This window comes from Oncorhynchus nerka, linkage group LG11 (assembly GCF_034236695.1).
Source record: "Oncorhynchus nerka isolate Pitt River linkage group LG11, Oner_Uvic_2.0, whole genome shotgun sequence".
In the NCBI taxonomy this organism is placed as follows: domain Eukaryota; kingdom Metazoa; phylum Chordata; class Actinopteri; order Salmoniformes; family Salmonidae; genus Oncorhynchus; species Oncorhynchus nerka.
Window position 1 is genome coordinate 25,342,649 of NC_088406.1, and position 16,154 is coordinate 25,358,802.

Consider the following 16,154-nt stretch of genomic DNA (forward strand, 5'->3'; position numbering starts at 1 on the left):
AGATGGCATCATCTCTAGATCTGTTGGGGAGGTTTGCAAACTGGAGTGGGTCTAGGGATTCTGGGATAATGATCTTGATTTGAGCTAAGACCAGCCTTTCAAAACACTTGGCTACGTACGTGAGTGCTATGTGTCGGTAGTCAATTAGTCAGGTTACCTTAGTCTTCTTGGGCACAAGGACTATAGTGGTCTGCTTGAAACATGTTGGTATTACAGACTTAGACAGGGAGAGGTTGAAAATGTCAGTGAAGATACTTGCCAGTTGGTCAGCGTATGCTCAGAGTACACGTCCTGGTAGTCCGTCAATCAACCCAACCCCTCTGAATCGGATAGGTGTGGGGGCTGCCTTAAAGGAAAACTTCACCCCAAATCTATTTTTTGGTATTTGTTTCATTAGTCCATTGTTGACATAGCCCCAAAATGTTTCGCTTGTCAGCAAACAAGTTTTTAAGAAATGTAACTTTCAAATGTATTTATAAAGCCCTTTTTACATCAGCAGATTTTGCAAAGTGCGATAGAGAAACCCAGCCTAAAATCCCAAACAGCAAGCAACGCAGATGTAGAAGCACTGTGGCTAGGAAAAACTCCCTAGAAAGGCAGGAACCAACCTAGGAAGAAACCTAGAGAGGAACCAGGCTCCCTGTATGAGCATTTTGCATCATGTGTTGCTGCGTTATGCATCATATGATGTAAATTGCATCATACAGGGATGATTTCTGTATTTTGAAAGTTACATATCTTGAAAATGTGATTGCTGACAAGTAGAACATTTTGGGACTATGTCAACAATTGACTAATTGAACAAATACCAAAATAATTTTCCTTTAATCAATATCTATGCCTGGAGAGCAGTTGTTGTTGGGGCTTAACTGCCTTGCTCAAGGGCAGAATGCAGATTTTTCCACCATGCCGGCTCTGGGATTCAAACCAGAACCCTTTAAGTTACTGGACCAACACTCTTATCCACTTGGCTCATTGTTAATTAAAGGCAAGATCGTTCTTCAAGATGTTCAAACGTTCATAAATGACCAGTAGGGTCAAATAACAAATAATAATCTCAGTAGTTGTAGAGGGTGCAACAGGTCAGCACTTCAGGAGTAAATGTCAGTTGGCTTTTCATAGCTGAGCATTCAGAGGTCGAGACAGCAGGTGCGGTAGAGAAAGAGATGGAGGGAGAGAGAGGGTTGAAAAACAGCAGGTCCGGGACAGGGTAGCATGTCCTGGGAACAGATCGGTGTTCCATAGCCACAGCCGAAACAGTCTGTCCGCGGTGGTGGCTCTGGCACGGGACGTGGACCCCAATCCACCATAGTCCTTGTCCGTCTCTTAGCCTGCCTCCGTGGACTCTTAAGAGTGACGACCCTCGCCACCGACCTCGAACTGAGGACCCTAGCCACAGGTCCCAAATGGACGGGAGACTCTGGCAGCACCGGACAGGCGGGAGACTCTGGCAGCTCCGGAGAGAAGGGCGATTCCGGCAGCTCCTGACTGACGGGCGGCTCCGGCAGCTCCTGGCTGACGGACGGCTCCGGCAGCTCCTGACAGACGGGCGACTCCGGCAGCTCAGGACAGACGGGCGACTCCGGCAGCTCAGGACAGACGGGCGACTCCGGCAGCTCAGGACAGACGGGCGACTCCGGCAGCTCAGGACAGACGGGCGACTCCGGCAGCTCAGGACAGACGGGCGACTCCGGCAGCTCAGGACAGACGGGCGACTCCGGCAGCTCAGGACAGACGGGCGACTCCGGCAGCTCAGGACAGACGGGCGACTCCGGCAGCTCAGGACAGACGGGAGACCCCGGCAGCTCAGGACAGACGGGAGACCCCGGCAGCTCAGGACAGACGGGAGACCCCGGCAGCTCAGGACAGACGGGAGACCCCGGCAGCTCAGGACAGACGGGAGACCCCGGCAGCTCAGGACAGACGGGAGACCCCGGCAGCTCAGGACAGACGGGCGACTCCGGCAGCTCAGGACAGACGGGCGACTCCGGCAGCTCAGGACAGACCGGCAGCTCAGGACAGACGGGCGACTCCGGCAGCTCAGGACAGACGGGAGACCCCGGCAGCTCAGGACAGACGGGAGACCCCGGCAGCTCAGGACAGACGGGAGACCCCGGCAGCTCAGGACAGACGGGAGACCCCGGCAGCTCAGGACAGACGGAGACCCCGGCAGCTCAGGACAGACGGGAGACCCCGGCAGCTCAGGACAGACGGGAGACCCCGGCAGCTCAGGACAGACGGGAGACCCCGGCAGCTCAGGACAGACGGGAGACTCCGGCAGCTCAGGACAGACGGGAGACTCCGGCAGCTCAGGACAGACGGGAGACTCCGGCAGCTCAGGACAGACGGGAGACTCCGGCAGCTCAGGACAGACGGGAGACTCCGGCAGCTCAGGACAGACGGGAGACTCCGGCAGCTCAGGACAGACGGGAGACTCCGGCAGATCCGGACTGGAGGGAGACTCCGGCAGATCCGGACTGGAGGGAGACTCCGGCAGATCCGGACTGGAGGGAGACTCCGGCAGATCCGGACTGGAGGGAGACTCCGGCAGATCCGGACTGGAGGGAGACTCCGGCAGATCCGGACTGGCGGGAGACTCCGGCAGCGCCTGACAGGCGGGAGACTCCGGCAGCGCCTGACAGGCGGGAGACTCTGGCAGCGCCTGACAGGCGGGAGACTCCGGCAGATCAGGACTGGAGGGAGACTCTGGCAGCGCCTGACAGGCGGGAGCACCTGTAGGAAGGAGACGGTGCGTGAAGATGGCACCGGATAGACCGGACCGTGAAGGCGCACTGGAGGTCTCGAGCACCAAGCCTGCCCAACCCTACCTGTCTGAATGCTCCCCGTAGCCACGCCAGTGTGGCGAGGTGGAATAGCCCGCACTGGGTTGTGCTGGCGAACCGGGGACACCATGCATAGGGCTGGTGCCATGTACCCCGGCCCGAGGAGACGCACTGGAGACCAGATGCGCTGAGCCGGCTTCATGGCACCTGGCTCGATGCCCAATCTAGCCCGGCCGATACGAGGCGCTGCTATGTACCGCACCGGGCTATGCATGCGCACCGGGGACACCGTGCACCTCACGGCATAACACGGTGCCTCCCCGTGTGCACCCCCATAATACATTTTTGGGGCTGCCTCTCGGGCTTCCTTGCCAGCCGTGTTCCCTCAAAGCGCTGGCTCCCTTTACCTGCTGCCTCCGCTCTCCTGGCGGCCTCCACCTGTTCCCATGGGAGGCGATCCCTTCCAGCCAGGATCTCCTCCCATGTGTAGCAACCCTTGCCGTCCAGAGTGTCCTCCCATGTCCATTCCTCCTTATAGCGCTGCTCCTGCTGCTGCTGCCCGTTACCACGCTGCTTGATCCTTTGGTGGTGGGTGATTCTGTAACGGCCATTGTTGGTGGAAGAAGAGGAGGACCAATGGGCAGCGTTGTAAGTGTCCATATTGATAATTTATTACCACTAAGCGGGCAGGCTGGCTAACAGCGTTAGAGCCATGTCTACGTTGATAGATAAGATGAGAGCCCCCCTCAATCCATCACTCCTCAGCAGGCAAGGCTTAGTCCTCCACTATCTTTTGGGAGGTTCAGAAAACATTTTTAAACCAGCGATTGAGTCTGCTGTAGAGCTCATCACTCCCCTTAACTGGGAGGGGGCCAGAGACAATTACTCGATGCCAACACATATTTCTAGCTAAGTTACATGCTGAAGCTATGTTGCTGATGGTTTAATCCAAACATCGTTGGTGACGATGTGAATAACAATATCCCGATACAGTCAACACTCGCCAGTTTAAGCCACAGCCAGCACCATCTTCAGATGAACCTTTATGTCGGTAGCCCTGCCCCCTGGATCATACAATGTATGATCACTGGCTGATTCTTTTGAAGTATAATACTGCGGGTAATGGTGTCGTCAATGACTAGGGTTTTCAATTTGTCAGAGCTAATGGTGGGAGGCACCGGGCTCAGACACTACCTAACCTCAAGCCAAATGTATGACCATATTAGAGACAAATATTTCCCTCATATTACACAGACCCACAAAGAATTAGAAAACAAATCCAATTTTGGTGAACTGCCATATCTATTATGTGAAATACCATAGTGTGTCATCACAGCAGCAATATTTGTGACCTGTTCCCACAAAAAAGGGCAACAACTGAAGTACCTACACAATTATAAATACAATCCATATTTAGGTTTATCTATTTTCCCTTTTTGGACTTCAACTATTTGCACATTGTTACAACACTGTATATAGCCATAATATGACATTTGAAATGTCCCTACTCTTTTGAAACTTTTGTGAGTGTAATGTTTACAGTTAATTTCTGATTGTAAATTTCACTTTTGTTTATCTATTTCACTTGCTTTGGCAAAGTAAATATGTGTCCCATATGTGTCCCTCATCTTTGTATCTGTGCCCATATAGCATCTGTGACATCATGGGCCGCACTATTGATGCTATATCCATTTTAAAGTAGTCGATTTTCTTCTTCTTCATTGGCTGATGGCGCTCAACTCATAGGAATCCCCACCCATTTGACTACTTTAAAATGGTGGAAGCCCTCAAGGGCAATGTCCATGCTAAAATATCCATGATGAGTCCTCCAACTATCTATATGACAACCGGCACAACCCCAATGTAAAGTCATTTTGGGTAAGTTGCCGAAATGCCATGCATATCAGTGCATTCGTAACAACCTAACCATTACAAAACTTCTATTTGATCAAATATGCCTCATGTATCAAATGGGCAATTACATTTTTGTAGACCAAATTCAACTCTCTCATTGACCGCCATACAAAAATTCCTCACTTTGTGATTTATTTTTGTGGACAGTTTGGGTAAGGTAAAAAATCTCTCTTCTCCTCTTCTTCTCTGGGTGTACTCAATTTAACTCCTTGGTTGTAATTTACGTTTTCCACAAGATGGTGCTAAAACAAAGAAACAAGAGTAGGCGAAAGCCTGATATCGCAATCATATAGCAGCCCATTTAGGGCAGTGTTTTGGAAGTTGATAAAGTCAAGTGTATGGCAAGAGACCAGGCACACAAAAATGAGTATAGCCTATCATTTGTATTTTTCTTGAATAGTCCTGCGCATGAAGTCTCGCCAAAATGCCACGAACTTGGATGACTGCCTTGTTAAAGCTGCTGAGTATTAAAAAGATTTTGACAAGGACAGGGGCATAAGATAGTGACCCTTCCCCGGCTCTGTGCCCAAGACTGCGGAACCTTTTAGAAGCCGGGAGTGGGAACCGCAGACATGGTCAAGATAAAGCTTGCACCGTTGAATATCCCATTCAACCGAAGTTTACAGACAGCTGCAGTTCTTCAATGGGTCTTCTGCTTTCTCTTTGGAGGTAACAGGTAGGCTTCTGCACACTTCCTCATCTTCAGAAAATCATAACCATGGTGGCCCAGGGTTGGGGTCAATTAAAATCAGTGCTTACTCATGTGATGCCCATATTTTTCTTCACTTCCATCTTGTCCTGTCTGTCTAGCGCAGTGTTGTTTTTGTGTGTACGTTGTGATCGTGTTGAATGGATACTGGCACGTGGCTGCACTGCATGCCCTGTGGCTCTACCTGGACTGGGACACACCTCAGGCTGGGGGCCGCAGGTCTGACTGGGTACGCCACTGGACCGTGTGGAAACACTTTGGAGACTATTTCCCCATCCATGTAAGTAGGCTTATGACGTGTTCTGGTTGTGTAGCCTATGCATTTAATGATGCATGGAGGCCAACTAATATCAAGCCTCATTATTATCAACAGTAATAGGTTATTGCACCATTCTTTACATAATTTAGACTTCAGCCTGTATGTAATGACACTCAGAATTACTGATTGAATTCCATGTTGAATTAATAATATCACAATTTGTATGCGAACACCTATTAACTGAATGATAAATGTAATTGAGGACGTTTGTCTCAAACGTCTCATGACTGCCTACATGACAGTCTCATGACTGCCTACATGAGTCTCATGACTGCCTACATGAGTCTCATGACTGCCTACATGACAGTCTCATGACTGCCTACATGGCAGTCTCATGACTGCCTACATGACAGTCTCACGACTGCCTACATGACAGTCTCACGACTGCCTACATGAGAGTCTCACGACTGCCTACATGAGAGTCTCACGACTGCCAACCTACTCTTTATCCACTGCCCTTTGGTGTATTAATAGCTCAAATAGGTCAAAGCCATTGTAAAGTGGTCATTGGCCAATACATCATGGTGATCCCATGGCTAAAGGCCCAGCCCCTGTCACATCCACCCATTCTGAGGTTGAGTTCCTGCCCGACTACATTGCAGATGTATGCCAGATCTTACAAGGCCTGGATAGGTATTTAACATATCAGCTAACCACATTATATGACCATCAGATGCCTGACTGCACAGTCGATGACATAGCACACGACCATTGGTTGACGCAATGCAACATCTGCGCATCTAGTCAGGCAGGAACTCAACCTTATGTCTTATCCATTGTCCTCTCACTGTTCATGTCTTGTCTGTGGTCAGCTGATTAAGACATGTGACCTAGACCCAGAAAGGAACTACCTGATGGGGTTCCATCCTCACGGAATCCTGGTAGCCGGAGCGTTTGGCAATTTCTGTACAGAATACACAGGTTTCCAAGAGCTCTATCCAGGAATGACTCCTTATCTGCATACCCTCAGCATCTGGTTCGGCTTCCCATTCTTCGGGGAGTACCTTATGTCCTCAGGTGAACCTTGTTAGGGATGTATTTATGAACCATAGCCATCAGATGCATTCCACCACAATGCTTCTGGTTTTTCTCATTTAAACACTATCAGTGGGCTTTCAAGGTTAGGTAAATACTGGAGTGCATTTTGAAGGACCCGAACATTACATTTCAAGGTCCAAACATTGTGTCGCACACTGTAGTGCAGTATTAGTTTGTCAACAATTCTTTCTTCATATTGTGGATATTGTAAGTCTTTTCAAATAAACTCTGCCCTGTGAAAGTTTTTTCCTGGACACATCTGTTCTAAGTATACTGTGCTGTACCTCCCCTAAGGGGTTGTTTCTTGTTCCAAGAAGAGTCTTAAGTGTTGAGCCAGAAGGGAGGGGGCAACGTGTCAATCATAGTGATTGGCGGGACAGCAGAGTCCCTGGAGGCCAGGCCTGGGAGCCTCATCCTGGAGGCCCTCAACATGAAGGGCTTTGTCAAGATTGCTCTCAGGTGTGGGTGAGTCTCTGTCTGGGTCCACTTGTACACTTAAAAATGCATCCTTCCTGCCTTATTTCCTGTCAATCTACTCATCATCTATAACCATCTCGTTTTAAATCAAGTATTATAAATGTTCATGTTGACTGAAATCTCCCCCATAAGGGCCATTACTGAATGTACTGTAGGCCATAAAGTGAACTATGAATCTTAACCCCAGGGCTTTTAATGACCCATGTGTTGAGATGAAAGGAAAAGCACTGTAATATTACACTACACACACCTGCATGATTAACTGATTTATGTCCTCCGCTCAGAGATTTGAAAGAATCACTAATTTGACTGGGCATTTAGTTGTTAAAAACAGAATTAGGATACACTCAGGTCAGAAGGATTATGGGTAGCCGCTCTACATTACAATTTACAAAAAAAAAAAAAAAGGATCAGATCACAATTGAAACACATTGATTTTGCAAACAACCACAAACATCAAATTATGAGGTTGCGGTCAAGCGTGGAATTATGCCGCTGGTAAAACATTCTGAGTTGTTCTCTCACCTTGTCCTGCGTGCAGGGCTCATCTGGTGCCAGTGTTCTCCTTTGGGGAGAATGATCTGTATAATCAGCTGAAGAACCCGAAGGGCTCCCTGGTCCGTACCATCCAGGAGGGCATGAGGAAGACCCTGGGCTTCAGCCTGCCTCTGTTCCACGCCCGGGGGGTCTTCCAGTACAGCTTGGGCTTCATGCCCTTCAGACAACCCATCTACACCATTGGTGAGTGGGGGATGGGGGACAATATGGGTGGAAAGTCATGGGAAGAGAGAGGTGACGAGGAATAAGAGACTAAAATATGATCCATTTGTGTCTATGGGGAAACATATTCCTTAAACTATTTACAAACAACATTCAGAAACAATGTGCAGTCACAGTGCTCTGATTGAAGGAAATCTTCTAGTTCGCTAGTCATCACCCAGATGCCAAAATAAAAGCTCACTGGGGGAGAGGGAGAACAGCCGACATATATGGGAAACTGGTAAACTGGTTCATAGCTAACTGTGTTAAGGGTAACTGTAACCGTGGCAGCAGCTGGGGTCAGCCAAGACATCGTGACCAGCTGGAACAGAGCCGTCCACAGTGAAGGGTCACTGGGCTACAGCCAATCAAATCACCTTAGAGCTGTAAACTCATGTGTCCTCAGTCTTGCCCTTTGTTCCACTTCTTTTATCTCTCCCCTCCCTTTCTCTCCTGTTCCTCCTCTGAGTGACTACATTTGAACATTCTGTAATTCCTCTGCCTTTCATTTTCTGCTCTCACTGAACCCCATCTGTATTTTTACTCTCTCTTTCTCAACTGCCTATCTCTCTCTCTCCATCTACCCTTGGCCCATCTTTCCCTCCTTCCCTTCCCTTCCCTTCCTCCCTCCATCTCTTTCTCAGTGGGAGAGCCCATAGTGGTGGAGAGGAACGTGAGCCCCTCATCAGCTGAGGCAGACAGGCTGCATGGCTGTTACCTGGAGGCGCTGGCTAAGCTGTTTGAGCAGCACAAGGCTGAGTACAGGATTCTAGAGCACCAGCACCTCATCTTCACCTGACCAGACCAAATTAAGTCAGATCGCACTACACTGTAGGATTGGACCATTCAACCAGCTCCTGACCAATACACACTGATACAGACTTTCAAACAAACATAGTGCAAACATACACAAAAGCACACATGGGAAATGGACACGTGCATGCTTGCACACATGTACAGTGAACACCCATATACACAATGAAACGGCCATCGCTCTCATCCTTTGCTCTCTTATACAGTCACCATAGGCCCAGAGTAAGTCAGCTGAGTTGAGCGTTGGAAATCCCGCTCATTGCGCACTGCTCTGGTGCTCCATCTCCTTTCCACCCGCTCTCTAAAAACCCTTTCACGTTCATTAAAATCACAATTTAACCAACACCCATCTATTTTTGTGACTACCTAGACCTACCATTTGGTTTTGAAGTATTGAAACCAAACCACATGACTTGAATGAAGAGTATTTTAATGAAAAGGTGAATATAAGAATAATTTCAAATAGGCTACATGTCATGTTAAACAACATGTAAACACTCTAAATAGGTCTGGAGCCAGACAAAGAGTCTAAGAAGGAACGCAAATGTATTATTTAGGCTATTTTATTTCAATTATGTCAAGGCTATAGGGTACAAAGAAATACATTGTGAAGCATTTGCGAGTGCAACACACAAGGCTGGGAGGGAGTCAGGGACATTACCAAGTGCTCAGCATTTAAAAAACATTTTGTTGTATTAAATCATTATAGTCTATAAATTGGGCATATAGGCTGATTTACTTTTAGTCTCAGTGGCTTTGAATTAATTTTTAGAAAGGAGTTTGGCCAGTCTATGTCTTTAGGCTCATGTGATGGTGCAGGTCAGCAGTGGAGAATATCCTCTCCATGCTTGCAGAGCCACTGGGAATGCTAAACACCCTTTTGGCTGCTTATGCTAGGCTGGCAGGGAGGCAGATTTAAAGAATATATATATAGGCAGGCCTACATGTTTTTAGGCAAAATAACCCAATTAAAAAACAGAAAGCTCCTTGAAAGTTGGAATATGCCAGACCTATTGGGCCAAAATCAATTATTGCCTATTGTATAGATCATATAACAAAATGAAAGAAACGTTTAAGATTTGATTTTTAGTTTATAAATACTTTGCTACAATGACACACTTAATTAGCTACCCAGCTCATTAATTGATTTTAGTTTAGCATGTGCACATAGTAATAAGTACACCATCATGCTTTCGGGATACGTGTCTTTTCAGATTCCACTATGATTCACCTCAATCCCTCTCTTTCTCTTGGATCCTCATCTTTGCAAGCAGTGGCGGAACTAGAGTTTTCTACATGGGGTGGCCAGGGGGTGTCCAAGGATACTTCAGGGTGTCCATAGACCATGACAGTACATTAGTGTGTAACCCTAACCTGGCATCTAAGGAGCATGAATGAGTCATATGATTGCTGATTAGAGGTAGAAGTGATAATTCACTTAACCCGGAGTTCTTCAATGTTTACAGATAGTGTGGTCCAAAAGGGTTTGTTCACTAGAATTATTTAAAATAGTCAGGGTCTCTACCTCGGAACTGCAGCTCAATTTCACTCACTCACACACACACACACACACACTGGAGAGACTTGGGTCACTCTGTTTTCATGAATATATCATCTGGATCTATAAGTGTTGAACATCCTAAATATTTTAAGAAAATAAAGCTCAAGCACCAAGGAGATAAGATAGCATTTGTGTGTTACATAAATTGCATAGTTTATTTACAAAAAAGTACATTTACAAAACACTGCAATTTGACATACCAGGTATCAAGCAGAAACGGACTTCAAAAATCATTTTGGTGTCCATCAATATTACAAACTTACTATTAATGCTCATATATATTATGTTAACTAATAGCAAAGAAAAGTTTTGGAATTGGTCTAATCAAGACCAAATTAAATATGTGTGACATGATACCCTTGATACCCTGGATTTACCATTTTAGAATGTCAGTGTACTAGCTAGTACACAGTGCAGGTTTATATCATGACCAGAGGGACCACCTAAGTGCCAGATTATCCTAGGTAGATTTAAAAACAGCATATTTCTGCAGTTCTGGTGAGAACTGGCAAAGTGTTTCACAAACTCATCCATGTTGAGGGAGCATGCCCTCCTTGACTCAACACTGGTAATTTTGAAGTAACTTAACCTGTCATCAACCATTGTTGTCCTAATGTGACTTTTAATCAGTTATAAAGCTGAGAAGATTCTCTCGCAAGAAGCACTGCTGACTGGTGTAACAACAGAAATCTTACTAAGTCGAAACATCTCATGGAAGACCTCTTTATAAGGTTCTAGAAACACAAAAAAGTCCAGGAGAGTAGACGGTCTGTCCCTTCCACTTTTCTCTCTCATATCAAGAAGCCGCTTGGTTTGATGAACCTCATGTTTGAGGTTCTCTACATCTGACTCAAAGGTCTGAGCAAAGGCCAACAGAGGCTCCTCATTGAAGAATGTTGTCCTCTTTGGGTTGAGAGACTGGACGCCTTTGCATTATCTCGCAAATCTTCTCTGAAAACGCATCTGCGGCTCAGCTGTGAGACTGTCAAGCACCTGATAAAAGACAGCTCTTTGGAAGCTCTCACCATCCCGTTGGTCACTATTTGTCTGTCCTACAGTGCTCCTCATCAATGCGTTGTGAAATCTTAAGCTTGTTTTAGGCTGTCTTTTATACACTGGTTGTACACTTATTTCACAGTGCTCTGCAAACTCTTCAACCTCTTTCCACAGTTCTCCAATGTAACCCTCACTTCTGTAGTCCTGTAATGTGTCTGTAAGGGCACCTACTAGATCCACAGCCCTTGCTAGGTCAAGAGAGCTTGATTGGAGCATGTCAGAAAGACATTTGGCATCACCAAGCACTTTACAAAAGGTAACCAAAACCCATATGAATTGTAAATCTATTTGAGAAAGAAGGCCCCTTGCCTCCACTGATCTATTTTCAAGTGTGATATCCTGAAGCACTCTCAGAACAGCTGGAATCCTTATGGCATGCTATGTACCTGCATGCCCACCTTACATCCATAAGTTCACTGGGCTGCTGCTGTGGGTACAGCCCTTTCTGAGCTGCAAGCCACTTGAGATGAATGTATGAGCCAGATACAAAGTTATAAAGCTTCTGCAGGAGAGCAAAAACGTTAACTGCCTCAGGCACTGATTTTACAGCATCGACAAGAACCAAATGAAAACAATATGCATGCCAGTGCACATAAAATGCTAATCTTGCACTGTTTTTAATCCATGCAGACACACCAGAATGCTTTCCGCTCATGACAGATGCACCGTCATAGCTTTGCCCCACAAGATTATTTCTTTAGTCCAGACCATGTTTTTCAAGGCAATCAATTATCATTTTTGTGAGACCTTCTGCATATAAGCTTTCAGCTTACTGAAAGTGTGAAAAGCTTTCGTGGATGGCCCCGTTGTAACCTCACAACTGAAGACATTTGTTATCTTTTCTTTAAATATTTTTTTTAATCTGCAATTACACTAAAAACTTCATCTTCTTTTATTTCTCTTATTATTTGACTTTGTACCTGTCACGCCCTGACCTTAGAGGGCCATTTTATTTCTCTATTTGGTTAGGTCAGGGTGTGATTTGGGGTGGGCATTCTGTGTTGTCTATTTCTTTGTTTTTGTCCGCGTATGGTTCCCAATCAGAGGCAGCTGTCTATCATTGTCTCTGATTGGGAATCATACTTAGGCAGCCCTTTTCCCACCTGTGTTTGTGGGTAGTTATTTTCTGTTTAGTCTCTGTTACATGACAGAACTGTTCGCTTTCGTTTTGTTACTTTGTTCGAGTGTTTTTTGATAATAAAAAAATCATGAACACTTTTCACGCTGCGCTTTGGTCCACTCCTTCCGACGACAGGCGTTACAGTACCATCTCAGCTAAGCCCTCAAGAACTTTGTCCTGGATTTGGTGGCTTGTGTACTTAGCATTGCCACATGCATTCATCCTTTTCTTTATGAGAGGGTCATGCTTTGCTATTTCTTCTAAGTTTGTCAAAAAATTACCCTTGTTGTGAGAGTCATAAGACACTCGATGACCTGTCTGCGCTATACTTTGAGTGATAGTTAATAGAAGCACATCTGCAATTGTTTTAATATAAGCACAGTTTTCCTCCACTTTCTATTTCCGGTCCTCATTTATGACATCTAACATTGATAAGTTGCTGTCAATAGCCCTTTTATGCTGATTCCAAGCATACACAGCATGGATATGATGCTCTGCCTTCGAATGGAGCTTAAACCCAGAATCTTTAAACAGAGCCTTTTTCCAGTTACAAAAACCTGACTGTGATGTGAAGGCAGATTCAGGTGTATTGAACAGAGAAACATGACTGTGATGTGAAGGCAGATTCAGGTGTATTGGGCAGAGAAACATGACTGTGATGTGAAGGCAGATTCAGGTGTATTGAACAGAGAAACATGACTGTGATGTGAAGGCAGATTCAGGTGTATTGAACAGAGAAACATGACTGTGATGTGAAGGCAGATTCAGGTGTATTGAACAGAGAAACATGACTGATGTGAAGGCAGATTCAGGTGTATTGGGCAGAGAAACATGACTGTGATGTGAAGGCAGATTCAGGTGTATTGAACAGAGAAACATGACTGTGATGTGAAGGCAGATTCAGGTGTATTGAACAGAGAAACATGACTGTGATGTGAAGGCAGATTCAGGTGTATTGAACAGAGAAACATGACTGATGTGAAGGCAGATTCAGGTGTATTGGGCAGAGAAACATGACTGTGATGTGAAGGCAGATTCAGGTGTACTGGGCAGAGAAACATGACTGTGATGTGAAGGCAGATTCAGGTGTACTGGGCAGAGAAACATGACTGTGATGTGAAGGCAGATGCAGGTGTATTGGGCAGAGAAACATGACTGTGATGTGAAGGCAGATTCAGGTGTATTGGGCAGAGAAACATGACTGTGATGTGAAGGCAGATGCAGGTGTATTGGGCAGAGAAACATGACTGTGATGTGAAGGCAGATTCAGGTGTATTGAACAGAGAAACATGACTGATGTGAAGGCAGATTCAGGTGTATTGGGCAGAGAAACATGACTGTGATGTGAAGGCAGATTCAGGTGTATTGAACAGAGAAACATGACTGTGATGTGAAGGCAGATTCAGGTGTATTGAACAGAGAAACATGACTGTGATGTGAAGGCAGATTCAGGTGTATTGAACAGAGAAACATGACTGATGTGAAGGCAGATTCAGGTGTATTGGGCAGAGAAACATGACTGTGATGTGAAGGCAGATTCAGGTGTACTGGGCAGAGAAACATGACTGTGATGTGAAGGCAGATTCAGGTGTACTGGGCAGAGAAACATGACTGTGATGTGAAGGCAGATTCAGGTGTATTGGGCAGAGAAACATGACTGTGATGTGAAGGCAGATGCAGGTGTATTGGGCAGAGAAACATGACTGTGATGTGAAGGCAGATGCAGGTGTATTGGGCAGAGAAACATGACTGTGATGTGAAGGCAGATGCAGGTGTATTGGGCAGAGAAACATGACTGTGATGTGAAGGCAGATTCAGGTGTATTGGGCAGAGAAACATGACTGTGATGTGAAGACAGATTCAGGTCTATTGGGCAGAGAAACATGACTGATGTGAAGGCAGATGCAGGTGTATTGGGCAGAGAAACATGACTGTGATGTGAAGGCAGATTCAGGTGTATTGGGCAGAGAAACATGACTGTGATGTGAAGACAGATTCAGGTGTATTGGGCAGAGAAACATGACTGTGATGTGAAGGCAGATTCAGGTGTATTGGGCAGAGAAACATGACTGTGATGTGAAGGCAGATTCAGGTGTATTGGGCAGAGAAACATGACTGTGATGTGAAGACAGATTCAGGTCTATTGGGCAGAGAAACATGACTGTGATGTGAAGACAGATTCAGGTGTATTGGGCAGAGAAAAATGCCTACAGGTAAAACTAAGTCAAATCTTGACTTACTTAATATTAAAGCCATGAATTGTCCTTATACCAGGAGCTGTTGAAAACCCCTTTCCTAGTACCATGCTGAGTTCTGGGAAATGATTTCAAACACGGCTGTACAGGACCCTCTTCTCTGGATCTTGAAATGTCTGAAATACATGTTAAATAATGTGTCATATCTCTATGGAAATGTATAATTAATGGATCCACAAGATTAGATACTAACAGCTGCTATCTAAAATGTGTAGTTTAAGGTATAGTCCTGGCCTACCATTGGGTCCTTTTGGAATAGCATACCTGGTGCTTGATACAGTTGGGAGGGGCTTGATGATATCTACTAGCAGCTCTGGCTCACTGTCTTGCTCCGAACCAGAGGTCTCTGTGTCATCCCTTGATGCAGTTGGGAGGGGCTTGATGACCTCTCCCGGCAGCTCTGGCTCACTGTCTTACTCAGAGTCAGAGGTCTCTGTGTCATCCCTTGATGCAGTTGGGAGGGGCTTGATGACCTCTCCCGGCAGCTCTGGCTCACTGTCTTACTCAGAGTCAGAGGTCTCTGTGTCATCCCTTGATGCAGTTGGGAGGGGCTTGATGACCTCTCCCGGCAGCTCTGGCTCACTGTCTTACTCAGAGTCAGAGGTCTCTGTGTCATCCCTTGATACATCTATTACATTAAAATAACATAAGAACCATTAGTGTATAATCACAATAAAAATGCCACAGCCATCAAAACAAGAACACACATGAATCAACAACCAACATTTTAAAGTGAGGCTTAATCTGACAAAATCATCTCGATGCTCTGACCTGGTGGTGGTAGACTTGGTCCTTGTGAAGTCTGACCACACTGACTCTAGCCTCAGGTAGGGAACTGCTCTGGGGTCTGGTGATGATGCAAATGAGATGTCAATCAGCATCAAACTGCCAGTAGCGAATGGAATTTTGGGGTGGCACCCAGGGTGGCCAATCAGATGTCAGGGGTGTCCAGTGCCACCCCAGACACTCCTCTGGCTCCATCCCTGTTTGTAAGTCACCATGATTTTGCACCTGTGTGTTTTATCAGTTTCTTTATGAAAACATTTAGCGACCTCCATGACAGTAGCTAAAGCAAGGGGCTATAGCAGCACAAAAGTAGTCTACAAATACATGCTGGGCCAGGCATGCCCTGAGCTCATGAAGTGAGCGCTACTTTGGAGTGCTATTGGAGCAGGCGAGAAGGCCAATGCGCCAGCCTTTCGGAACCTTGCTCTGAGCTCCAGACATATTGGGCACGCTCCGCTCACATACTCTGGCATAGGCATATAGTGCAGGGAAATATTGAACAATTGGTTGAAAATCATTTGATATCAGGCTCTATTCACGACCAGCTCTTTCCTCCTGCTAACC

The 16,154-nt window shown here is 46.1% G+C and overlaps 1 long non-coding RNA gene and 1 pseudogene across 1 annotated transcript; one reads left to right on the forward strand and one right to left on the reverse strand.

Annotated features, from left to right (window-relative positions):
• Positions 1-239: 239 nt before the first annotated feature.
• LOC115137745 (2-acylglycerol O-acyltransferase 1-like) lies at positions 240-10,371 on the forward strand (annotated as a pseudogene).
• A 3,919-nt stretch (positions 10,372-14,290) lies between these two features.
• Positions 14,291-15,772, reverse strand: LOC115136616 (uncharacterized). The gene is made up of 3 exons (XR_003864680.2): positions 15,576-15,772; positions 15,069-15,432; positions 14,291-14,920 (listed from the first exon to the last, which is right to left on the reverse strand). It is a non-coding gene; the product is annotated as an uncharacterized LOC115136616 (long non-coding RNA).
• Between the last annotated feature and the right edge of the window lie 382 nt (positions 15,773-16,154).